The sequence below is a fragment of the Panthera pardus genome, unplaced genomic scaffold (assembly GCF_024362965.1).
Source record: "Panthera pardus isolate Hobbes unplaced genomic scaffold, ASM2436296v1 HiC_scaffold_22, whole genome shotgun sequence".
Classification (NCBI taxonomy): Eukaryota; Metazoa; Chordata; class Mammalia; order Carnivora; family Felidae; genus Panthera; species Panthera pardus.
Window position 1 is genome coordinate 58,976,483 of NW_026526788.1, and position 26,694 is coordinate 59,003,176.

Consider the following 26,694-nt stretch of genomic DNA (forward strand, 5'->3'; position numbering starts at 1 on the left):
TTAACCTCTCTGGACCTCAGCTTTCTCATTTGTAAAGGGGGGGGAGGGGGGAGCGGGGAGGGCTGATGCGACACACTAGAGATACCGCTGCTACTAGTGTCCTATGATCTTCTAAGACCTGAGGAGCATTGACAGCCTCAGCCGTGTCCCCCTCCCCTTACTCGTGCTCTGTGCTCTGTGCTCTGAAGCCTCCTGCCTGAGCAGCACAGATGCAACTCCAAAGAGGCTCGCTTTCTGCTCTCTCCCTCTTCCCCTGCCCCCCTCTCACACACACACACACACACACACACACACACACACACACACATACACACACAGCCTCCTTGCCCCCTGTACTGTGCATCCCAGGACTCCCAATCATCCATAAAATTTGCTGTGGTTGGGAAGGAGCCTGGGGCCAGGGCACCCCAACAGAAAAGCTGACTCTGTGTATTTCTGTTAACAGAAAAAAAGAAGAAAAGCCTAGCAGAGCTGGAGAGCGGGGCACCAAGGCACAAAGTTAGCACTGGTAAGGACTTGCCAAATGGGGAGAGGGAGCATTGGGAACGGAAGAGAGCCAGGAAAGGTGAAGAGAGAGAAAGAGAAGGCGCAGCTCAGCTGCAGGGGACTCACGCGGAGAGTGAGGAGTGAAACGCGCTGACAGCCTTGTCAGGAAATCACCTCGAAGCATCCCACACCCTGGTCTGTCAGTTCCATCTCCCCAGGGGAGGAGCCCCTGTGAGTCACTGCTGCCATCGGTCCCCTGGATTTCACTCCCCACCCCCCAAGCACACAGCTCTGCTCCAGAAGGGAATTAATTTCTGGCTCTTATTTTCTTCACCTGGAGAAGTGCTGGGCATTTTGGCAGCATAAGGAGAGAGGAGAGAAGCAGAAGTCACGACTGCCTAGGGCGGGGGGTGGCTGGGGGACACCTAGGGTGGCGCTGAGTGACCCAGGGCAGTGTGGTGCCTTGGACTGAGCTGGTCTTCTAGGCAAGCACGGTACTTAAGGAAGAAGGGGTTTTTGCTCTAACAGCATGGGGCCTGGGACAGCAGTAGGCCACCTAGGACCCGTCAGGGGCCCTGGAAAAAAACTGGGCTCTTGTTTAAACTCAGTCCTGCTGAAGGGGAGGCTTGGAGTTGGAGGGAGTGGTTCGGGCAGCATCATTTGTGGAGCGGAGAGTCTCTCTCTCTCTCAGCCCTGGGGGGGTCAGAAATGAGTCCCACTTTCTTCAGGCGCGCTCTGGGGGTTCTTCTCTGGCCCTGTCTCCTTTTTCCTAACGCCTCTTCAGTTGGTATAAACCTCATGTTCTGGCCCCAGTCCTGACTGTCACCCCCAGAGCTTCCCCCATCACATCACCCATCCATCACCTTCCTAAGGTGACAGACTCTGCGTCTGTCTCTAGGAATCCTTTTTATTGTTTTTATTTTTACAATCTAGTACATGAATATAGGATTAGAGGAATTTCAAACGATCCAGAAATGCGTAGAGTAAGAAGGAAAAGCCCCTCTTTCCTCTTTCCCGCTAATCTTATTCTCTTCTCTGTAAGTTACCGCTCTGAACAATTTGGTGTGTATTCTTCTAGATCTTTTACATATCTACCATACACGTACAGTCGGACAGACGCGCACACAAATTAGACTGAAAAACAATTACTATAGAGATTTATCATGCCATACTACTATCTTATTATTTGTTCTTTTCACTTAAAAACTACCAGAGATATTTTCCAGGCCAACACATGAGGATACACCTCAACACATATAGATGTTTCACATGGCACTCCATAATAGATTTCACCAGTTCCTTATTGGTGGGCCTTTTTGTTATTCCCAAGTTTTTCTTTTACAAACGATGCCACGGTAAGCCTTCTTAAATGTCTGTCATTTTGTACAAGAATGAGTGATTCTGGGGTGCCTGGGTGGCTCAGTTGGTTAAGCGTCTGACTTTGGCTCAGGTCATGATCTCACGGTTCTTGAGTTTGAGCCCCACGTTGGGCTCTGTGCTGACAGCTCAGAGCCTGGAGCCTGCTTCAGATTCTGTGTGTCCCTCTCTCTCTGTCCCTCCCCTGCTCATGCTCTGTCTCTTTCTCAAAAATAAATAAACATTAAAAATTGTTTTAAAAAGAATGAGTATTTATGAGATTCAGATTTCTAAAAACGGCATCACTGGGTCCAAAGACACTCGCTGTATATCTAACTTTGATTTTTCCTTTAAGCTTGAAACTGACATTTCCAAGCAAGTGCCCATGGATGCTTCCAAGATGGTGATCTGGTTATTTCCAGGTAAATGTCTCCAACACTTCAAACTCAGTAAGTCCAGTTCCAAGCTCATTATTCCCTCCCTTCCATCCTGCTACTCTGCCTCCCAGACTACGTTGGTCAGCATCACCCTATAGATCTTGTCACCCACATGCCACACCTTGGGTCATCTTTGACCAAGGTGTCTGCGTGTCCAGATTTGCCCAGGATTGTTCAGTGTATGTCTACTGTCTTGGTAAAATGACCGATAGTACTCTTTTCATCCTCAAAACCATTCTGGATTGGACAATAAATTATATGGTCACGCTATTCCTCCTCATCTCTGATTCCTGTTCAACCCATCAGTAAGTCCCACCAACATTGTTAGGCTTCAGTGATGACAGGCTCTTAAACTAGCCTCCCTGCTCTGTATTTCTCCTCTGTTCAACTCATCCTTAGACCTCACCACCAGTCTTGTCTATTTAGGCCACGACTTTTATCTTCTTACTCTCCTGCTTCCCGTTGCCTACAAGACGGAGTCCACTCTAGACCCATCTTATGCCATAGCTGTCCAGAGAACATACACCCATCCGACAGGTCAGGAATCTGTATCGCATTATCTGGAGAAGGGCTAGTAATCAGGCACTGGAAAAATTGTTCCATGCCCCCTAGATCTGCATGAGATGGCCTGGCAAGAGGAAGACGAATTAATAATTGATGAAGAGAAAAGATTTCATGTGGTCTGAATGAATCCTGGAAAGTGGCTTGGTGTCTCTCTGAATTCAGATCTGGGGGTGTCCATAGAGAGAGGTCTCCTTGGGCAACACCACCCCCCCCCCAACTCACGTTTTCTCCCCACCGCTCACCTGCTTTTTCCCCTGGTTTCACAAAATTCCAGCCAGTTTTCCTCCATTTCTTGTTCCAGGGCTGGAGTCCTCAGGGACCTCTTTTCATGTTTGGCCATTTCTGGTTGGCTCTCATCCAGCTGCTGCCTGCCTGCTGCACTCCAGGCCAACTGGGAGCAGCATTCTACAGGATCGAGGAGAACAGGAACACCCAATCCTTGGGTAAGAGTAAGGGTGGCAACATAGAGCCCATTGTATGTATATGTGGTATTGTTAGAGTCAGCCTTCAAATGCTTCAAGCCACATCCTGGGGGAACTATTCTAGGGAAACTTCAGGGTGGGATTAGTCAGAACTCCCTCTTCCTCCCCCACCACGTTAACCCCTACCCACCTGAGTCTTTATGGTAAGCCTCCAGACCTCTTCACCAAATCTAAGGGCACCTGCAGCCTTTCCACTCCCTTCCCTGGCATCCCCTCCCTTCACTCAGATGTTGCCAAATGGATGGTGAGCCTGGATAGATCCTGGTGGCCAAATTCCAAACAAAGGGGGAGGCATCCTGGCCCCCCGCCAGTGTTCCGTCCATGGTAATTTGGCAGGAAAGCGCCAGCTGCATATATCTGCACATCTGTTTATGCCTCTGGCTTGTTATTTATTCTCTGCCTTTCATGGGCAGCAAAGCCAGAGCGCACCTCAACTCTTCCCAAGTTAGATTAACCAGGAAAGAAGGCTGGGACACTCAGTCACAACAATTGCTGATGTTCATTGAAGGGTATGCCTTCTCTAGCAGCTGCTGCCACTTTTCAAAGAGACGCAGAGGAGAGGCATGAAAGGGAAGGGAGGAGGCGGGAAAGGGTGGGAGGAGAGGGAAGGAGAGACGAGGGAGGGCTGTGGAGTTAGAGTTTGTAGTTATGTTGGGAGTCCTTCAGGCAGATGGGCCGATCCCTGACCCCACTGGAGATGGGGAGAGCTGGCCAGCCAGTCTGAAACACAATCACTCTGACCTTCCTTCCTGCTAGATACCGTATTTCAGCGTGTGTGTGTGTGTGTGTGTGTGTGTGTTCTTGTATGCTGTGGGTGAGCAACAATCCTGGGGATAAGGCTTTTTAACAGAGGTTACATAAGACAGGCTTCTTGAGGTGCTTAAATAACTTTTCTTGAGGAATTCCTGGGATGAAGTATGTGGTGAAGAACCAGGGCCAAGCTCTGTCCCTGGGATTAAGAAGGAGAAGGAGCGAGGAGAGAGAGGAGAAGGAGGGAGAGAGGGAGGGATAAAAGGAAGGGCAGGAGGAGGAAAAGGAAGGAGTGTTAAAGAGTAGAGAAACATGTTCAGCAGGGAAGAAAGACGGATGGGTGGAGGGGCCTGGAAGTTTGGAGATCCTTGGCATAGGTGCTATCCTTGGTCCTGACTGACAAAGGTCCCAGGAATATCCCAGAGTCCCTGTCCTGGATGGTCCTCCCAACTCCCTACAATATCCTTTGAAAGGGACTGAAGGATTTTTAGAGTAGGAACAAAGCTCTGGAGCTCATCTGGTGAGAACTGAATGCACAGATCTGACCCCTCCCACTCTTACCCCATCTCCCTCTCCTGCCTTTTTCAAAGCAGCCCCCTGTCTAGTCAATGCTCCTTGCAGGGGACAGATAGGTGTGGGCCCAGAGAACCCTGGGTAGGGCTCCTCGTTAAGAGTGCAGGCATCTGAGCCCTGGGGACCCTTGGCCTGAGTGGAGGAAAGCGGGGGTGCCCTAGTGTGGGGAGCGCCGGCCTGGTCAGACTTAAAGCAACTAAACCCTACCAAATTCTGGACAGACATTTTGCTTCTACTTTCCCTCACCTCCTTTGCAAAACCCAGATACCAACATCATTTTTACCCTCCTTCAAAAAATTATATGTAACGAGCTGTTCACAGGCAGTACTTGCACAGATGGGGGTTTAATCAGCTGGAGTCTAAGCACACGGGCATTCCAGCCTAATCCAATTCCCATCCGTTCATTAGGGGAAATATTCATCACCCAGAGATTACAGCAGGGCCAAAGCTCTGAATGGATTCTAAAGAGCTGTCACTGGAGCAGTAACCGCACCCGCCGAGACAGGAGGCCAGATTGTGCAGAGGGGGCCTGGCAGCCCCTGGCCATGCCCCGAGACCCCTGGTCCTATGAGGCTACTTCATAGTTTTTGCTTTTGTTTTTGCTTTGAGAATCACTGTTTACAGGCCTGGGGGCCAGGCACCAAGGGGGAAGATAGGGAAATATCAACTGCCTTTGGGAGTCCCTGTTTAGAGGGGAGACACATCATCCCTTGCTTGTAGGGAACCCCCAGTCTAATGGGGAGAGAAATGGCCCCCACTTTCTAGACTGCTCTCCGAAGAGTGCTAACTTATAAGTGACAGACATCTTTGTCCTAAAATCTCTAGCAAGAAGCAAGAAATTACCTCCTCGTGAAGGCAGAGGTAAGAGCATGACTCCTACCAGTCCCTACAGCAAATCAGTGGCAGAAGTTGGGCACAGAAGGCAAGCTGCAGACTCCAGACTAAGGAACACCATGACTTCCCTTCTACCATGGGGGGAACTGGGCCAGGAGAAGCCAGGGAGAAGGGCAAGGGACAGCTCCAAGGTTGGCCTCTCCCGAATAGATGAGACTCTCATTGGTGTCACGTGACTTTCGCCTTCTGGCATTGAGAATCTTGACTATTTCCCTGTGGTACCTGCCCACATCCCCACTTGAAGTTTGGAAAACCTATTTGTTGATCTCCACTGGCTTCCCTGGTGCCACTCTACGTCGCCATTTTTCTCTTATCCTCCCTGGTAGTGTTGGTGGGTGTGTTGCCTCAGGTGGCACAAACTCATCCCAGAGTGTGTCTGACCCAAGGGCAAGGCATTCAAGGGCTAGACTGTGGCCTCAAAGTCTGTAGCGCTTCCTGCCACCTTCAATCCTAGACAGTCCTATGGGCTGAGGAGAACTGTCACCTGCATCCCCTGTCTCCTCTGCCCTTCTGCTCACCTGGCCCAGGACAAAAGTAGGGGAGGGAGAGAATGGAGCATGTGGCCCACCTTCCCCTAGGGGTGAGGGAGAACTTTCTGGACCAAGCACACTGAAATGGAGACCTGAAGGGTAAGGGGGAAATGCCCAAGTGTGGGGCAGGATGGGGACTGTCACCCTTATTGGCCCCTTCTGCTCCTCACACCTCTTTTCTCCCAGACTTGTGGGACTGCTTCTTGGCTCAGGGCCCTTCAGTCCAGTCTCCTCAAGAGGTCCTCCTCCACTAGCCACACCCTGCCCAGCATCCAGCTTCCCCAGAGACTTCCCAACTCTGGGATTACACCGGGACACTTTCCCCCAGGGATTCAGTTGAAAGACTGAGGACCCAGAGGAGAAGGATCCAGAGAGGGTGGGATCCGGGTATTCCTCAAAGGGAGCACCTGGTGGCAAGAAGGCACGTGGTGCTGCTGCTCCCAGGGCCACGACCTCAGGTGGGGATCAGAGACCTGGGGCAGAGGGAGCTGACAGAGGGGACGAGATCCTGATAAGAAATGAACAAGCAGGTGAACCACAGGGATACCTGAGAGTTCTGGGCTGTGGGGATCTGTAAACACCCTCTCATTCCAGCACAGATGTAACCTACCTGGGACATGGGACCTGGAGCCACATCCTGCTGCTGAATGGGAAGTGGCAATACGGTCAGGGGCCTGGCTTCAAACTCTGTTTTCACCCTTCCTAGCCATGGCATCTTTGGTCAGCCACTGCTGTGTATCTGACTCTTGTTTCTTTATTTGTAAAAGATAGGCTGAGAACCCAGGACAGAGATTTATTACAAGGAATTGGCTGATGTGATTGTGGGGGTTGGCATTCTGAGTGGCATCCTGGGTTCTTGATGCTCTGACTCCTTCTAAGGGGGTGGGCCTGAGTGGGGCGGAGCATGCGTTATCATAATATATGCATATTTTATATGCAGGAGATCTATTTCAAGGAACTGGTTTCCGCAACTGTGGAGGTTGGCTAGGCAAGTACAAAATCTGTAGGTCATGCAATCAGGAAGGAAAGAGAATAGCTCAGGAACAAGTTGGACCCCGGGGCAATGGTAAGGCCATTGTCCACAGCCCATCAGGAAGAGGAGTCTAGCGAGCAGAGGGCAGCCGGAGTGTCCTTCATCAGGAAGTGTGTCCCTTTCAAGGGCTTGCCTGCTTAGGCCAGGCTCACAGGGGATACTCTCCCTAAAGTTGACTAATTAGGGACTTTAATTACATCCTTCAAATCCCTTTGCAGCAGGCCCTAGATCAGTGTTTGCTTGAATAACAGGGAGAGGGTGTGTGTTTGCTACAAAGTGACGGCCGCCCTCTCCCGTTCTCGGAGAGAGTGTAGCCTGGTTGACCCGTCAAAGGAAATCACACGGCAAAAATGATTTTTATGAAGATTAACTATTAGATACTCTTTGGGACAGTTTCCCGACAGCTGGGACTCGCTCGGGAATTTACGCACCAAGGAGCTGAGGCTCTGCTTCTCTTAACAGAGGGGGCCTGAAGAGGTTCCGGCCATAGTTGTCTTTGGTCAGAAGCGAGGGTGTCTCTGTGGGGCTCCTGAGGTGTGTGGATATGGCACATCATGGGGAGGACCTCAAGATCAACCAGTGCTCCGGAGATGCCCTGCCCTGGCAGTTGGGGCCACCGCAGCCAGAGCTGCGCCAGCAGATGACCGTCCCGGCCCTTGGTGACCGGTGGGGCTGCAGCAGGTAATTACCGGGCAGAGGCTGGGAACTGACAGGGTAATTATTAGCTTCTAATTGCAGGGCAAACCCAGGCCGAGATCCTTCTCTCCAAAGCAGAGGGCATTACTATTTGCATAGCAATTAATTACTTTGGGAGCTGCGGAATTTAATTACCCACTCGTCCGCAGGAGCCAATAATTAAATTACTCTCCGAAACAGGGTATTTATTTCCCAGTTAGGCTGAGCAGGTAGCTCCTACCTTGGGGAGTGAGCCTGGGTGGTGACCCCTGAACCAATGGTTGGCCCCCTGGCCTGAGCACTCAGAGTGGCAACCTCAGTGCCGCAGGAGGGAGTGTCCGCCCCGTGACGCAGACGGACGCTCGACACACAAAGATGCAGGCCCTCGTGGAGCACGCTCAGACCCCGGGGGCTGGCTCTCACACACGTGATCGCCGGTGGAGGCAGGGACGCGCGCGCGCACCCACAGCGTCATGTAACCCATGGACGTAGCAAGAAGGGCAAAAAGACCAAACAGGGCACTTTTGCTCTGTCGTTTGGCCACAGCTGCTTGGCCTAACTTGTGTCAAAATGTCAAAATGTATTTTTAGTACCGTGTACTGTGGCCAACAGACTGATTCTGAGTCCATCTAGTCCTTCTAGAATCTCTTTTCATTCCCGATTCCTCTCAGGGCTGTGTCGGGGTTGGGAGAGGCTTAGGACAGCGTGGGGCTTAGGGAAGGATTGAAGAACATCACTTGGTAATAATTTAAAAAGTCGGAGATGGGGCGCCTGGGTGGCGCAGTTGGTTAAGCGTCCGACTTCAGCCAGGTCACGATCTCGCGGTCTGTGAGTTCGAGCCCCGCGTCAGGCTCTGGGCTGATGGCTCGGAGCCTGGAGCCTGCTTCCGATTCTGTGTCTCCCTCTCTCTCTCTGCCCCTCCCCCGTTCATGCTCTGTCTCTCTCCCAAAAATAAATAAAAAAAAAAAAACGTTGAAAAAAAAAATTAAAAAAAAAAAAAAAAAAAAGTCGGAGAGTTTAATGTTCCTGCATCAAAATGTCCGTGTCAAGATGTCATATACTCTTGAGAGATGGGGGCCTCTGGAGTCCTCCAAACAGAGTGGCCCTTGGGAGCAGGGCTGTGTTAGGTTCAGTCCTTACTTCTCCTTCTTCATAGAAGGCAAGGTGGGGCTGGGGTCATGGAGGTAAGAAGGAGCTGAGGGGAGGGGGAAGCCACCAAGGGTGTGTCTGGATCAGCTCACCCACTGACTGGGACAGCCTGTCCCCCAGGCCTGAGAAAGCCTAGAGGTCGGGTGGCATCATTCCCGTTTCCCCATGGCTGTCCCCCAAGTCCACCTGCCCTGTTCTCCACCTCGCTGCCTGGGCAGTCAGTAGCTGCCAGCTAGTTGAGGCAAGGCTTTTGCAGAGTGTGGGGTGACGTGTCTGGCTCCGGTGCTGGGGATCCCAGCGGTAGGACCGCCTGCTGCTGGTGATGAGACGCCCAGTCCTCTGGGCCAGCGGACCTGGGGTCTTTGTGTGCCACCACCCTCAGAGGAAGGATGGAAGAGATCTGGCTCACTTCCCTCGCTCTTCGCTCCGGGAAGGGTCTCAGGCGAATCAAGTGGGCGCTGGTTATTCTGGCCTTTTAGATTCCCCCTCCCTTTCCCCCAGGTGACATTATTGAGCCCCTGCTCTGTGCAGGTCCAGAGCCAGGCCACCTCCCTGCCCTGCTGCCTTTGGTTGCGTTCCCCAATGACATTGGCGCCCAGCCCTGACCTCTTGCACCCCTCCTCCCAAAGCCTAGAGCTGAGCCCTGCTCCGACCCCTCCAGCTTGGCCTCAGGGCCTCCCGGGGTGGGATCCTATAGGCGCTTCTAATGCAGTTCTCCCTGACTCTGTTCAGGGCACCCACCACCAAGGAAGAGCCAGGGCCGGCCCTCAGCCCAGGCTGCTGACAGCAGCGATTCATCTCCATCACAGTAATGGCGTCCCCATTAATCGGCCATAAACTAATAAAGCAAGCACTTTCCACCCCACACCCCCCCCCCCAACTTCATTAAGTCTTTAGTACATTAATATGTCTTACTTAGTGTCAGCTAAGCCTCTTTCTCCGTTTGGGGTGGAGCACGGTGGGATGGGCGCCTTGCCCGGTGGGCGGGTGACCATGACCCCTCCCGTGGCCTGGGCAGAGGGTCTGCTGACTCAGGGCCACCCACCCCCCTCTCCCTCCTCCTCCGCCCACCGCCCGCTGAGAGGCCCTAGAGGCCCAGGGAAGCAGGAGCAGGAGGAACAGGAAGAAGTGGGGAGAAGCCGAGGTGCAGGGTGGAAAGAGAAGGAGGAGGAGGGAGGGACTGAGGAGGAAGGGGGCTGGCAGGAAAGGAGGAGACGGGATGGGGGAGGAGCCGTGCACCTCCAAATTAAATTTGTGATTCAGGCATCAGATGGGCCGACAGCCAGAGATTAATTCGACTGATCGAGTTATAAAGAGCGGGAGGCCTGGGTAATCAATCTTGCAGCTGTCAGGCCGACAGGCAGGAGTATTAACCTGGCGAGACGGCACATACCGAGGACTTCTTCATTTCATTCACCCCAACCACGTCCCTGACCACCTCTGGCCTGTCTCTCCAAATAATAATAATTGTGGCTGTTAACGATGACAGAGACAGGCTCTTCTGCCAGGGCCTTCTCTCCAGGAACTCCCGCCCACTGCTCAGTGTGACCAGAAGGCAGAGCAAGTAACAGCCGGTGGCCCTCCTTGAGAGGTGGGGAAATCGAGGCAGGGACTCCAACAAGACCTTCAGACGGGCCAGAGGTGGGGTTCGGAAGGCACTTGGAGATAAGGACACTGTTCTAGATCCCTCTTGCTCCCCAGGGAAGGAGCTGTCCCCCAACGAGGGGGCACAAACCCGTGGCACTTTCAGCTCTGGCTGAGGAAGCTGGGCTCCAGCTGTCTCCTCCTCTGGCCTCTGCCCACCCCGAGCACAGCTCTGAGTGCTGAGTGGGCTGCTTGGGGGCCCCACCCCGGCCTTGGGCTGGGGCCCTGTTCTTGCTGGCAAGCCACCTTTCCTGCTCCCTCTCCTCGCCCGACAGTGTCAGTCCGCACCTGGGGTGGGGTGGGGGTCTCCCTGCAGAGACTTGTGGAAACACCATCCCTTGGGCAGAGAAGGGGTGTGTGGGGGGGTGGATACTGCCTTGAAGTTGACGTCTCTCTCAGTTCCGGCTAATTTTCACATCCTTCAAACTCTGATATCTCTTTCTTCCTTGCTCCGGGGAAAGGAAGGGGGAAGAAGGCACAGTGTGTGTGTGTGTGTGTGTGTGTGTGTGTGTGTAGTTTTGGGGGGCCGTGTATAAAGATGTGATGCGGGCATGTAAAAAGATACCTTTAGGGTATGAGGGAAGTGAGCCAGGACTGAGTCAGCCCTCTGAAATCCTCAGGCCAGGGTGCACTGTAAGTAGTGAAGGCCTTGGACGGTCAAGGTGAGGAGACAGGAGTCCTCTCCTCCTTTCTTAGTAAGAACCAGGCATAGCGTTACTTGAGGGGCCATGGTCCCTCTAGTGCTCTAACAACGTTATCTGTTATTATGTTGTGATTATTATTGCCAATCTAGGGACCACCCCACCCTGCAGACAACAATACAATTCTCATTTATTGTGTTCTAAGTATTTCTAGATTCTTGCTAAGCATTTTATATATGTTACAACTTTAATGTTCACAAAAAGCTCTACAGAGTAGGTTCAATTTTCAGTCGCATTTTACAGAAGAACACTTGAGATTCAGAAGGGTTTGGGTACTTGCTTAAGCTGGTGTTGCCAGGAAATGGTAAAGCCAATAGTTGCCCTGCCCAGCGCCTCAGTACAGGCTGACTTTGCCCAAGGCCCCCAAATTCACTTGCACTCCACCGTGGCCCCTCCTCAGCATCCCCTATTGGCTGATTCTGGATATCTCCAGCTGAGGTTCCCTGGGCACCGGATCCCTCTGGGTGTGAGGAGGGTGGGGAGGGTGGTGCTGTTTGTTCAGAGGGTGGGGTGGGGGGTGCTGGGTGTCAGAGAACACTCATCCAGGGCAAAGAGAAGAATAGGGCCCCGCCCGGGGAGGCTACTCAGTGCCCTAGAGTAACCCCAGGGAGTAGGATTGCCCCCTCCCCAGGCCCCATGGCCTTTTGGGAAAGGAGAGGGTGCTGACTTACCCACATCCCCCCCCTCCCCAGGGATGGAACAATTGGAGGGATGCCATGCTGGGTGTGTGTGGCAGGGAGGGATCCTGACTTGGATGGATCTAGAGAGAAAGCTCTCGCTCTCTTGCCTGACCCCAGCTGGGGCTGGGTCGGGGTTGGGGTGGGGGAGTGGGTCTGACTGGGGAAGCAGCCAGGCCAGCCCCTCTCCCAGGCTCCCTGGGACCCATTTCAAGTGGCTGCTTCCAGGCTGGGCCAGCCAGAGGGAGGGGGAGCGGGAACAGGGAGACTGCTTCCAAGCAAAGGTTCAAGGGTCTCCCTTCCTGAGCCCCTGCCCCCTTGCTCAGGGCAGCCATTGATTCCACGCTGTCAGTCTCAGCGTCTACTCCTTATTCTTTATCCGGGGCCAAGCGAAGGAGAGTACGTGCCACCCCCAGCCCATCTGGAGGTCGTTCTTGTACTTGGGGTGGGGATGGACGAGGTCCCCTGGCATAGACCCTCAGGGACCAGAATCCCCAAGTCTGAAGGCTTTGATCATGGGGGTAGCTGGGGATTTAACCTGTTGTGGCTACCCTCGCACACTTCTGTCCCCACCCACCTTCTCCTTCATGCCAGATCCTGCATTGAGGCCTGGGCTTTAACAGTTCAGGGGCCTCTTGTGACAGTAGTGTTGGGGGGCGGGGGCAGCGTTCTCTGGTTTCTAGCTTTCTCGCCCCATCAAGGCGGGAGTAGAATGAGATCCATTCTCATTCTCAAGACAGTAGAATGAGCTGTCTTGTCATGAGCACCATGATGGCCCCTCGAATCTTCTCTATGCCCTAGCTCCCCATCTAGGTAATAGGGAACTGCCTCCATGATCTCTGCCTCTTCTGCCTTAGGAGGGGGAAAGGTGGGTTGTTGGGGAAGGAGAGAGGAGAGATCTTTTAAGGCAAATCGTGTAGAACATCTCTTTCAAAACCTGGCTGTCTCTCAAAGCCTCAGTTTCTTCATCTGTAAAATGGGAGAAATAATGCCTACTTCCGTGGCTTGTGGCGGTGCTCAAGTGAGATGGCAGGGAGGGTCTCGCACTGTGTCTGGCACATTGTGGGTGCTGAATAAATATCAAATCCATCAGCCAGAGCAGGGCAAGAGCTAGGGGTGTGGTGGAGGTGTGGGCTTTAGGGGAGAATGACTCTTTCTCGCCCTCTGCCTTCCTTACCTCCTGGCTCCTGATCCCTTACCCGGTGACAAGCCCAGGCAGAGACCTTGGACTTGGACGCCCCACTCTGAAGAGCTCTTGGACAAGGCTGGGAGACTGTCTGTGTGCCGGACAGGGATATACTCGAGGACTGGGTGTGATTCCACATCCCTGTTTCAAGAATGGAATTGTTTGGACATCAGCCAGGTGGTATATGTGAGTGTGTGTGTCAGTGCACGTGTGTGTGTGTGTCAGTGCACGTGTGTGTGTGTGTGTGTGTGTGTGTGTGTCTAGGCTCAATGGCTGGCATCAAAATACTTGCTGATTAATCTCTGTCTTCTCATACCCAGCCCTGGTCCCCTAGAAGCTCCAGGCCTTCACTGGTGTCCAATGGGCCTGAGGGGGCAGAATCAGGCCCAGGAAGATGGATTTCCCCGGTCCCCTCAGCCCCAACCCAGCAGGGGAGGGAGAAGACTGCTTCATTATGTTTAATGGGATTATTGGGGGGGATAGTAGTCATGGGGCATTAGCTGCTAATTGGGTCCATAATAAAGTTAATAAAGCTCTTATGGTCTTTGCCATTAACTGTAATTAAGGGGGTGCTCTGTGGCAGGGTGGGGGGTGTTGGCGGGGAACGGGTACATAGCTCTTGCTGGTAGAAGGAGCCAGAACAGGAGCAGGTGATGGGGAAGCTGGCAGCCATGCCAAGGCCAGGAGCTGCACCCTGGGCTGGGCTCACCAGCAGGTCCTCTGGGAGCTGGAGGGGATGAGGTGGACAGGAAGCGAAGGGCATCCATGATGTGCTGTACATGAGAGCAGGGGGAAATTATTAACCCCAACCCAGATGTCCATACCCTTGAGGAGGCTCAGAACACAGAAGAAATGGCACCTCCAAGGAGAGATGGTATGGACGAGCTATGAGCTTCGGGGCCTGACTCCAGCTCGGGTGTGCTGTGTGACCTTGGGGAGGTTATATAACCTCTCTCAGTCTCCGTTTCCCCCTCCATAACAGAAGGATAATAATGGCGCTGTTCACGCCAGTTTCAGAAGCTGATGTGGTGGGAGGAAACCAGATGAGTGACTGGCGCTGTCGTTATCTTTGGAGCTTTTATTTATTTGATTTTTTAATTATACAAGAAGTACTTAAAGTCTTATGATAATTTTTTTTAACGTTTATTTATTTTTGAGAGAGAGACAGACAGAAGTGAGCTGGAGGGGCAGAGAGAGAGGGAGACACAGAATCCCAAGCAGGCTCCAGGCTCTGAGCTGTAAGCACAGAGCCCAACATGGGGCCCGAACTCTCGGAACCACAAGATCATGACCTGAGCCGAAGTCGGCCACTTAACTGACCGAGCCACCCAGGTGCCCCTAAAGTCTTGTTATAGATGCAAAAGCATACATGACATCCTCTTCCCATTTTCCCTCTCCCATCAATTTGGTGTTTATCTTTCTAGAGTTTTGGGGATACATTTATGTCATATATATGTACATAGAGAAATATATAGTTTTCTTCCTTCCTTTCCTTCCCCTCTCCACCTTCCTTCCCTTTCCTTCCTTCCTTCCTTCCTTCCTTCCTTCCTTCCTTCCTTCCTTCCTTCCTTCTTCCTCTTGCTCCTTCTCTTTTTTGACACATGGAATATTTTTTAATTGGCTTGCAATTTCCTTTTTCCTCTTACATTTGTCTTTGTAGTGTTCCCATGCCAGTACATGGAGATCTACCTCATTTTTATATGGCCACTCATATTCTATTGTTCAGATATACCATCATTTATTTAAACAGTTAACCTATTCATAAGCATGTAAGTTGTTTCTAGTGTATGACATTTAACAATTTTTTTAAACATTTATTTAGTTTTTTGAGAGACAGAGACAGAGTGTAAGCAGGGGAGGGGCAGAGAGGGAGGGAGACACAGAATCCGAAGCAGGCTCCGGGCTCTGAGCTGTCAGCACAGAGCCGGACACGGAGCTCGAACCCACAAACCGTGAGATCATGACCTGGGCCAAAATCGTGCACTTAACTGACTGAGCCACCCAGGCGCCCCCAGTGTGTGACATTTAAACAGCAGACCATCCTTGTATTATCTTTGTGTAGTTGTTTATTTCTGTAGGCTAGATTTCTGGAAATTGAATAGTTGGGCCCCAAGAGATATGTATTTTATTTTTGTGTTATAATAAACGTGTTTGTTTTTGAAAGGTAAAGCATATACAAAGTTCAAAAAAAAATCATAAAGTACAAAGGAGTGTAACTCCTGACCTCAGTTCCCTTCCTGGTCCTCAGTGCCACCACTGTTACTTCTTGAAGATTTAAAACTATAGATTTTCAAAAGCTGGTGAATGCTTATGTGCATATTTCCTCTTCTTCCACACCCTCCCCAAATGGTGGCATATACCATACTCTGCTCTGCATCTTGCCTTCTGTCTGCACCTTGCTACCCTTATATCTTGAAGATCATTGATGATGGGAGTATGTGGCTACTCTTGTGAATGGCTGCAGAGTATTCCATTGTGTGGCTGTGGCTTCATTATCAGCCAGCGTCTGGGTAGACACCTAGAATGCTTCCTGTCTTTAGCTCTTACAACACGACCATAAATACTGACGATATATATTTGCCCGAGCACACACGCGGGACGCGGATAGACAAATTCCTGGATGTAGAATTGCTCAGCCAAATGATACGTTCATTGAAAACGTCTGATAGATATTGCCAGATTGCACATCAAGGTGATCTCCCAAGCCCGCGTGCGTGCTGCCTGCCAGGCCCTCAGCAGCAGCCACATCAGTTGTGCGCCTTTGCTCTCAGGCACACTCACGGGCAACGGTTCTTCCCGCAGCTCCCAGGATCGGGGGAGTCCCAGGGTGGATGCAGCTTTCCCTGGGAGAGGCCCGGCAGGAGGGGAAAGGCTCGAAGGGGAACTGGATAAACACAGTTGTCAGACCGTGGAGGAAGAGTTACGGTTGGGGTCAGGGGTTAATGCAGGTGGAGCTACCGGACACGCCACACAAAAGCAAACAAAACAAGTTGGGGGAGGGAGGGGCTGGCCCTGGGGTGGGGGGTGCACCAGCCAGCCCGGACTTGGCTCTCCCCTGGGCGGCTGCCTTCACGAACACAGGCTCTGGGCTGCCGAAACCCTGGGGGCTAGCTGCTGGGCTCTGAGGCCCCGGGGGCGGCTTTCCCCTCCCGTAAGGCCTCCCCAGCCCCGAGCCAGCAGGGTGGGCGCGCTGAGCAGCCCTGCCCACTTCCAGGGCCTCTCTGGGGGGTAATCCCCCCGGAGCCCCGTCTGGGAGGCTTTGTGAGGTATTAGAGATGAGCCAGGCGGCGGGCCCTGGAGCCAGGCGCAGCTTTTAGAGCATTCCTGGGCATTAGGCTCCCTGTCCCAGCCCAGCCTTACCCTCACCCCCCTCAGCCCCAGGGCCTTCTCTGCCTCAGCCACTCCTGGCCTAATTACAGGTGTCCATGTCGGGGTCAGCAGTGGGGTTAATTTGGAGCTTGTCCTGGGGCGGCCGGGGCTCATTAATGGAGTCCCAAGGAGTCCAGGGGATGAGCCGGGCAAACAGGGGATTAGGGGCCGAGGAAGACAGTTGTCGGGGAATGGTGGGTCAGATGGGGCCGTGAGCGAGGCCCGGGCCGGGGTCAGCCTCAAGCGTGTGTGTTCATGTGCTCCCCACACGGGCCCTCATATAGCCACAACAGGTGCTCAGAAACACAGGCACACGCGGCCACGGACCCAGACGCTTCCCAGAGACTTCTAGAGGCAGACACACAGAATTTCATACCCACACAGGCTCACACACACAGACATACAGCATTATGACTTAGGACCACTTCCCACGAAGTTGCAGGGTGTGCAAGGGGCGGGGGCTTGGGGGAGACGAGCCACAGGCTCTCTCTCCAGCCAGAAACTCTAGCCTGCCAAAACCAGCCTCCTCTGGTGCCCTGTCCCATCCCCTACCAGGGTGATGATGTTCCCTTTTCCTTTTCCCTCAAGCCTCCTCCCACCCCAGACCTGCAATTCTGAAGCATTGGCCTGTGGATAGAATGACTTACAGAAGTCTCCACGCCAGGCTGGGGGGAGGGAGGGAGCTCTTCCTGCACGTCCGGGTCCTCCAAAGGGTCCCAGTGCTCAGCTGTCAGCCCAGCCCCCAGAAGACTCCCCACCCCCACCCTTCGTGACAAGCCTTGGGTTCTAAGAGGAGGCAGGGCCATACTGCACAGAGGTCACTGGAGCGGAGGAGGAGGAGGAAGAGGAGGAAGGAGCTGATAGGAGCCAGGGCTGGGAGGGGGTGGGCAGGGGGAAATCATTTAACCCCAAAGCCGCCACTGTTCTTTGGACCCCCCCCCCCACCCGCCCCCCGCCTCCCAGCACTGACAGGGGCCAGCTGGAGCCGGCTGAGCAAGAGAGGCCGAGTGTGGGAATGCAGGGAGGGGGCCTCCCAGGGCTTCCTGGGTCAGCTGGGACGAGGGCACCCGGAGAGTTCTTCCCCGGCCTGTCCCCCTGCCGCCATCCGCCATCCGCGTCTAGGATGTGAAATTAGGCCCTGGTTCCCTGGCTCTGTTGCTGACAGGGAGCTTTTCCCAGCATTAACCGCTGACCCCACCCCCAAGCTGACTGGCTGATGTTACTCCATTCCCGACTCAGAAATCCAACATTGGACTCCAGAAGGGTCAGATTTGCCCAAGGATACTTCCTGCCATCTGTGCCCCCTTGCCGGGGCACCCTTTTCACCAGTATTTAGAGGGGATCCCAGGGGCAAAGTGACTCCCATCACAGAAGTAGCCACTTCTCTGTCCCACTAACAGCCTTTTCATCGGTAAAGGTGTCCACGGGGCTAGGCTGCCACCTGTTGTCATCTCAACCTCGGTCCTAGGCAACAACTATTCCACCCTTGTTTCCTGGTCTCCCCCATGCCATTCCCAGGACCCCCCACATACTCCAGGCCTATAATTGAATATAAAGGCCCAGAAGCCAGTGCAAACAGCAGCATTAATCACCAGCAACCTGGCAGCCTCCTGCCATAGATCTTTCTCACACGTAAAATAGCTCATGTTAATCATTGCTGCTGATTTATTGTCTTCTCCGCCTTGTACATAAATTATTCACCGTTGCTGGGGCGCGTGGAGGAATCCTGTGATGAGGGCTTCTGTCCTTCTGTCTGCGTCCGTGAGGTGGATCATCGGACCTCTGGGTCCTCATAGCAGCTCTACAGGACTGTGGGTGTTCACTGGTCTGGCCCAGGCAAGGAGCCCCAGGCAAAGGGATTGAGGGGATAGTAGGGAGAAGTGCCCCATTAGCGAGTGAGTGTCTGCTCCGCCTGAGAACACGCACAGGAACTTCTCAGCTCTAGGAAATGGAGCTGTGGCCTCCGGGACCTTTCTAGTCCTGGCCAGGAGAAACGGGGCAAAATGAGAGGCCCGTGGTTGGCCCCTGGGCTTCCTGAGGCCGTTGTGGGTGGAGCAGAGGGAGACTTTCCTGGGAGGTTCCTGCCCAGCACCTAAGAGCCACCGCTGCCAAAGAAGCCCAACTCTTGGGAGCGCGCCCCGTCCCAGGAAGCAGGATGTGGGCGTGCTCACCAGACGGATGGACGTGGAGTCCTGCCTGCCTCCCCCAGGGCCCTGTCTCTCTGGGGTCGGTGCTGCTCTCTCTGGCCACACCTCTGAGAAGGCCAAAGCCTCAGAAGGTGGTGGCAGTAGTTATGGCAGTGTCCGCCAGAGGGCAGACCTAAAACCCAGGACAGCAGCGCTGGAGGAAATGCCTTTGGAAAAGGTGGGCTGGGCAGGAGACAGACGCGTGGGGGGGTGGGGGGGGGGGGGAGGGTAGGTGGAGATGTGAGTTTTGCTGAGGGAAAGAGCCCCGAGCCTCAGTGGGACCAAAAGACAGGACCCATCTCACACATGAGACCACACACGGTGCCATCCTCCAATGGGATCGGCTCAGAAGAGTCGGGGGTCCCAGAAGGCGTGTGTGAGCAACGGGACGGAACCGGGACCGGGACCGAGCCGGGGAGGGCGTGGCCAGTCCCAACATCACTGGCTGGGGCCGAGCTCCCCTGAAATGTGGCCAGGCTCTTAAGGCTCTCCTTCCCAGGTCCAAGCCCATCGCTTCCTACTCCCGTCTTGGCTGGGAGACCCTGGAAAGCAGCCAAGATAGGAGCTACTGGTGTAACAGCGTCTGTGGGGGTCCCGCACGGCCCAACCCTCAGCGTCTGGAGAGCTCGCTGGCCCTCAAACGGATCGTTCAGACACACGGGCCTGTGAGCTGCGTGGACCCTTTCCACTCAAGGACACCTGGCCCCCCGCACACCCGCTCCCTCCTCCATGTAAGTGGTGAGGTGCCCAGAGACACAAATGAGTCGTAAGATTCAGGAGACTCGGGGCTTCAACAACGGGCTTGCCAGAGGCCCCCAGCCTGACCTCTCTCCAAGCCCCTCAACCCCCACATCCCACGCAAGGGTATGGTCTTCTGGCCTCTCCCGAGGCCGGGCAGGGCTGCGGTATGATGGTGTGCATAGCACGTGTGGCATTGCATCACCACCTAGCCAACAAGCTGTTTCCCCAGAGACGCAGGGCTCTGGCCCTTTAAATGCCTTGAGCCCCAAGGGTGGAGCTGGCAGAGCCGGACTCTGAAGGACAGCCAGGCCTCCTTTAGCCCCAGCTGCCTCAACTAGAGCCCCAGGAAAACAGCTGGAACCATCCGTCTCCTTGGCAGATCTTGCCTAGCTGTCCTTGCCGTCATCTCCTCCCCCCAGCTCTCTGCAGGTATTAGCTGGGATCCTGGAGTGCCTCTCGTGGCTGTGGGACCTTTGGGTCTGGCTGGGAACTCCCAGCCCCAGGCAGGGCCCAGTCTCCTGCTCTCAGGTTCCCTGAAGGGAAGGTCAAGACGTCCCCCTCCATGAAGGCCAGTGTTTTTCCAAGCGTGACTCCTGGGCCTGAAGACCCACTGAGCTGCAGGCTGTGGGGACAGGGTCCAGGGAACGGAACTGTTAGCTAGCTTCTAGTCTGCACAGCGGACTTCCTCGGAGGCTGGGGAAACCCTCATTAGCCCAGAGTTTCCTGAGGATCAGCCACGGACCCGGGCGGGCTGGGGGTGGGGAGGCTTTCGCAGGTGCACCTGGGCCCTGACTTCCCTGCCCTGGATGCATGCAGGCCCATGGCTGTCTCTCCACCTGGGCCCTCTCCCTTCCCCGCCTGGCCTTCCACACCCAGCTTGCCTGGCTTCCTCAGCCCACTGTCTTTATGTCTGTCTTCACGTCGGTTCCAGGGCTGCCCCAGCCTAGCTTGTTTATCCTTCAGGGGGTCCGAGTGGGTGTTTCAGCTCCAATTATGTTCTGACCACAGTCACCACAGATACCAAAACAAATGTCCTGGGCGTCAGAGGTGCGGGAGGCTCAGACAGGCTGGTGCCAGGGGGGCTGATAAAGGGGGATCCGCTTGGGCCTGGAGGTGATGAGAGCTCCTGGTGATGGGGCCCTGGGGAGCAGGGGCTCGTGGGTAATTGGCCTCCTCAGCTGGGCTCCGGCCACAGAGAGGGCAGTACCGGTCTCAGTGCAATACCCACCCCCCAACCCATCTCGGCTTCCCTTCCGTCTTATTTGGCAGAGGCCTGGGGGTGCCTTGGAAAAGTCTTGCCTCTCCCCAGCTACTGGCTAAATCTGGCCTTACCTCCAGAAGATGTAGATCTTGACCCTTCAGTTCAGGTCGGCCCAGGGGGACCTTTTTATCCCCTCCCAGCCCTGGCGGTCAGTGTCTGGGGGAGGAAGTAAAAGTCAAGGATTCCAGCCCCAGCTTTTTTGAATTCTCCCTGTGGCTGGGATTGGGGTCCTGTGTCTCAATTTCCCACCTCAAGGTCAATTGGCAGAAAATGCTTCCCAGTCTGACTCTCCGTGAAGGAGAAAACTCCTGACCCTCTAAGCCTCCCCGGGGTGCCTGGAGAATGCAGCGAAGCTTCTCAGGGAGCAATGGTAAGCAGGAGGTGGTGCTGGCTCGGGGCACTGGTAGCAGAGATAAAGAGGAGGATACCCACTGCTGATGGGTAGACCCTGGTTTCTATCTAGAGCTTCAGAGGGATGGGATACCAGGCACTGAAGCCTAGGGAAGGGCCCCCAGCTCCCTTCTGCCTCCCTGATAGGGCAGGAAGTGCCCTATGAACCAGGGGACACAGCTGGGTCCATGCTCAACACCCTCTCCGGCTGTACCTGCTCCCGCCCGGGAGGAGCCCCCTCACTGCCCTCTCTAGCTTCTGCCCCACGACCTGTTTTACCCCTACCCTTGCCCTTCTGCTCTGCCCTGGAAAGGCCACCTCAGCCCATCTGCCCGTTGGCTGATCTCAACGGGCCATCCACGGGGGCATTTGTAATAATGATATTTGATGATGATAATAGCAAGGATAGTGAAAAACAGCTTCAATGGATGGAATACTTTCCATGTGTTGTGCCAGACGTCCTTGCAATTTGCTTTTCCTATCAGTGCTGCAAGAAGGCAGAACTCACAGCCCTGCTTTACAGACCAGGAAGCTGAGACTTAGAGACGTGGAAGTGAATTGTTGGAAGCCACACCACTAGGAAGTGGTAAGAACAGGATTCAAACCCCAATTCGGTCTGACTTCTGAGCCCCAGGATTTCGCTCCAGGCTCAGAATGGCCTAAGGGGGCTCTGGTTGATGATGGATTTCTATCCTGATCTCCATTCTGACTTCTCGTATGTTCAAGAATGAACTGTGTTTGTGCCCCAACACAGTCAGCCCCTTGACCCAGGGCTGGAGGCACGATTCGTAAGGCAGAGGGATGAGAGGTGGGCTGTTGGGGCCAGATATCTGCTTCCCTGCCACTCCTCTGAGGCCCAAACCTACCCCTCAATACACACTTTGAATGAGGTCCAGGTGAAGATTAGAGAGTCGGCCTCTGGGAAAGAGGGGAAAGAGGGAGAGCCGCCAGGGGCTCATGAGAGTGGGTATGGATGCATTTGTGTCCGTGTCCGTGAGTGTGCATGCTGGAGGACTGACGGTGTGCATGTGTGTGACTGTGTGTAGGCGTGTGTCTGCGTAAATGTATGGGTGCTTCTGAGTGTAAATGATTGTGCTTGGGTGTGAGAGCGCAAACGTTGAGTGGGAAGGCAGTCACTGCCTGTGTATGTCAGAGGGAAAAATCCCAGAAGACCCAGAGCCCGAGCTCTGCCATTGATCAGCTCTGTGGCTATGGACACGTGACTTCTCTGAGTCTGTTTCTGTACCTGCTCGTGGGGAGAAAACCTCCTTCCGGAGTAATCCTGAGGCTCCAGTGCCGTTTGTGAACCTCGGAAGCCAGCGCGCTCTCTCCACCCCCTGCCTCTCTCCCTGCTCTCACCCCAGTCGGTTCCAAGCTGGAGTGGGATGTTATCCCACGGCCACAGCCCATACAGGGAGGCTCTGGGTCCCAGCCAGGCTGCACCCCAGAAAACAATCCCCAATCGGTCATATAGATTTAAAGCTCCCTCATGTGATTCGCATGTGCAGCCAAGATTGAGAACCACCGATAATGATTCCCAAACTTCCCTGACGAAGAGAGTCACTTGAGAGGCTTGTTAAATACACAGCTTCCCAGGCCTCTCCCATGGAAATTCTGATTTGGCTGGGCTAGGGTGGGGCCCAGGGATTTGCATTTTTAATAAACATCCCAGGAGATTCTAATTGTCAGAGAATTTAGGACACACGAGCCTAGAGCTCTCTTCTCAGACTTTGATGTGCGTGAGAATCACCTAGGGAGCTGGTTCCAACGCAGATTCTGGTTCAGTGGTCCTGAGGTGAGAGCCCGCGGTCCCATCCAGCCAGAGCATAAATTATGAGATGGTGAATGATAAGCGATGACACCACAGAGGAGAGCAGGGACCTCACCAACCCTGATAAGGACCTTGAACTTGAACTTGGCCTCCAGGGCAATGAGGAATCACTGAAGGGTATTGTTGTTGTTTTTGATTTTATCAGAGGCGTAGTTTGTTCAGATAGACAATTTAGGAAGATTATTCTTGTGGCCACGAGCGGTGGATGGGAGGGTGGGACAGCAGCGAGGAGGCCATTGCCTCTGTCCAGGCGGAAGGTGGTGGCCTGGGCAAGGAAAGCAGGGAGAAGGAAAGGAGACGTTAGAAATCCTAGGGAGGGTTTCATGATCAGGTGGATGTGGAGCGAGGGGGAGGGGGAGGAAGCTCGAGAGCGGCCCCTGGATGGGCAGTTGGCGAACGAGAGCGCCCACACCTCAGCTGGGCTAGGCCGCTTCCTTCCACACTGGCTGCCCCCACAGTCTGGTAACTGTTTGGCCTTAGGCTCCTGTGGGACAAGAGTTGGGGAGAGGCAACAGGAAGCAGCCTGGAAAATGTTATGGAACTGTCTCAGAGAGCCCCTCTCCTTGACCTTGGATGACTCTGGATGTCCCCTATCAGTCGTTGCCAAGAAGACTTGGAGACTGCTTTGGGTATTCAGCCTTCTGAGTCCCTCGGCCCTCTACTTTATCCCTCTCTGGCTCCTTCTAGACACAAAAGCCCCGAGGAAGGGAAATCCAGACCCACCCTGGCTTGTGGATCCTATCTGGCCGACTCTCACTGTGGATCCTAAGTACCCCTAAAACCTGTCCCCGGCCATCCTCCTGGCATCTTTGCTTGGCATACTGGCCCCGTCCTGCCCTTGACCACGGCCCTCCCCCTCCCCCTCCCCCGACAATGAGTTCTGACTGCCTCTCAGACCATCCACTCTAAAGACACGGGGCTTGTTCTCCTGTTTGGGGGTTTATTTCTCCCTGTTGGCAGCTGGAGGCCGGCTCATCCTCTCCCGGCCTCAGGTGCTCCTCCGGAGTTCCCAGGCTGCCATCACACTTTTCTCTGACGTAGCTCCTTCTATAGTGCAAGTGTGCACTAAACCCGAGATTAAGTCGTGCTTACCTGGGCAGAAGGGCCATCCCACCATAAATGTTTGCCGTCAGCGCCTTCAGCGTATTAGCGAGAGCTAATAAAATGCTGGGGCCCAAACCAAGGCCTTTCTATGTATTATCTCAGTGTATGTTCGCCACGTCCTCAAGCGAGATTCTCATATTATTGCTATTTTATGGATGAAGAAACAGAGGCAAAAATGTTGAGGCATGTGCTCAAGCTCGCTAAGCTAGAGAGCCCTGGTGCATCTGGTGCCAAGGGCTTGCCCTTGTGATTGGGTCACTGCACAGTCTTGCCTCTCGTCGTGGTCTTCATCACCATCCCGAGGCCTCAGTGAGGTCCTTTGCCTGAGCTCAGCCTCAGAACTGGATTCTTCCCAGAGCAAATGTCAGGCCGGGGCTGAGGCTCTTGCCCAGAAAAACCGAGGTGGGAAGAAGATGGTAATCCCAGAAGGAATTTTGCTGCAGCAGGAAGGACTAAGGGTAAAGATGCGAAATGAATGAGGATGAGCCTTGCTCTGCCTCTTGGTATCTGAGTGAGCCTCAGTTTCCTCATCTGTGACATGGGGATAGCAACAGGGGCTACCTTTCAGAGCCATGACGAGAACAAATGAGGACATGTGCAAGGCAAGATCCTATCAACTGCAGAGGGCTGCTGGGAGTGACTGTTAGCACCAATCATCACTCAATATTTGTTTTGAATCGCTGGGACAGAAGGCAGTGCCTGTGGCGACATCCAGGAGCCCCCGGGCCTGGATCTGTCTCTGAGACAACAAGTGATGAGTCAAACAGGTGTAGGGGCAAATTGCCACCCTCTGCCTTCCATTAACCTTTTGTGATCTTTCTGCAGCTATGGCTAGGGCCCCGGCCATCTCTCTCACCTCTGTAAAATGAGGGGCTCTAGCCAGTCAGTCTGGATAGCTCCCCAATTTTAACATCCCAGGAGTGGAATGGAAGCGAATCCTTGTGACATCTGCCAAAGCATCATGGCTTCCAGAGAGGATCTCCACTCTTCATTCAATGGATAATAACTCTTGGTGCCTCCTTGTGTGTGTATGTCGGGTCTCACTGCTGCCCCCTTCATTCAGGAAGTCATTCACAATACCTTCAGTTAACTTTTTATTTTAAATTTCAAAAGTAAGCCATGGATGCATTCTTTTGTCTATTTATTACTTATTTTTTTAATTAAATAAGGTCTATACCCAACGTGGGGCTCAAACTCAAGACCCCGAGATCAAGAGTTGCACTCTCTAGTGACTGAGCCAGCCAGGCGGCCTGGATGCATTCCTGTTGTAAGAAATAACTGTGAAGCACCCTTTCAGATTCCAGAATCCTCCCCAGAGATCACTACTGTGGTCAGTTTACCAGGTATCCTTCTAGACAATTTCCTATGAGTTTACATGTATATGTAAATATTATACATGAGAAAACATACAGATTTTTTTGGGTGTGTTTTTAGCTTTGTGTACACATTATTTTTCTGCAATTTGATTTTCTAGTTAAAAATATGGCTTGGCGGGGGGGGGGGGGCGGCTCCCGGGTGGCTCAGTCAGTTAAACGTCCAACTTTGGCTCAGGTCATGATCTCACCGTTCGTGGGTTCAAACCCATGTCAGACTGTGCTGACAGCTCAGAGCCTGGAGCCTGTGTCTCCCTTTCTCTCTGCCCCTCCCTTGGTCACACTTCTCTCTCTCTCTCTCCCTCTCTCCCTCTCTCTCTCTCTCTCACACACACACACACACACACACACACACGCACACATACATAAATAAACACTAAAAATAAGCTAGGTTTCTATTTTTAAAAAAATATGGTTTGGAAAAAAATATGGCACAGAGATGTCCTGACTCAATACCTGTAGATCTGCCTCATTAGTTTTTTTTTTTAATTTTTTTTTAACGTTTTATTTATTTTTGAGACAGGGAGAGACAGAGCATGAGCGGGGGAGGGTCAGAGAGAGGAAGGCACAGAATCTGAAACAGGCTCTGAGCGGTCAGCACAGAGCCCGACGCGGGGCTCGAACTCACGGACCGCGAGATCATGACCTGAGCCGAAGTCGGCCGCTTAGCCGACTGAGCCACCCAGGCGCCCCATGCCTCATTAGTTCTAACTGCGACACATTAAGTATTCCATAGCACAGGTTGCCATTGTTATTTAGTTTAGCCATTGCCCCACCAGTGGACTGGTAGGTTAGTTCCAGCTTTTCATTGTTATCAAAAATGCTCAGTGAACTCCCTGGTATGGGGTTCTGTGGACAGACATGAGTATTTCGTTAGGATAATGGATATCTAGACATAGAGCTGCTAAGACAAAGATGGGCCTTGTGAATTTTAATAGAAACTGCCAAAGCACCTTCCCAAAAGACTGGACTGGAGCAATTTATGGTGCTTCCAGTTGCTGATGAGACAACCCACTTTACATACACTCTCTCCAGTATTGGATAATAGCAGTCTTCTGAATTTTGCTAACCTAATGGATCAAGCAAAAATAAATCTTATCTTTGTTCTAATTTACATTTTCCTAATTATGATTGCATTGCTCTAATGTTGAACATATTTTATTAAGTTTATTGGATATCTTGTATTTCTTGTATAAACTGCCTGTTCATATATACTTTGCCCATTTTTCAAGTAGGTTTTTAAAATCTTTTTCTTATTGGTGTATTAGAATTCGTTATTCTGCATATTAGTATTTGTTATGC

At 53.1% G+C, this 26,694-nt stretch overlaps 2 long non-coding RNA genes across 3 annotated transcripts; both read left to right on the top strand.

Moving 5' to 3' along the window:
* Positions 1-353: 353 nt before the first annotated feature.
* LOC109272788 (uncharacterized) lies at positions 354-13,676 on the top strand. Of its 2 annotated transcripts, XR_002082609.2 has the most exons (4): positions 354-717; positions 2,198-2,264; positions 3,145-3,286; positions 13,458-13,676. It is a non-coding gene; the product is annotated as an uncharacterized LOC109272788 (long non-coding RNA). The 2 variants fall into 2 exon arrangements; XR_002082608.2 differs by lacking the exon at positions 354-717 and having other exon boundaries at positions 1,852-2,264.
* Positions 13,677-19,567: 5,891 nt separating this feature from the next.
* LOC109272789 (uncharacterized) lies at positions 19,568-24,092 on the top strand. The gene is made up of 4 exons (XR_002082610.2): positions 19,568-19,862; positions 20,950-21,064; positions 21,570-21,670; positions 23,396-24,092. It is a non-coding gene; the product is annotated as an uncharacterized LOC109272789 (long non-coding RNA).
* The last annotated feature ends 2,602 nt before the right edge of the window (positions 24,093-26,694 follow it).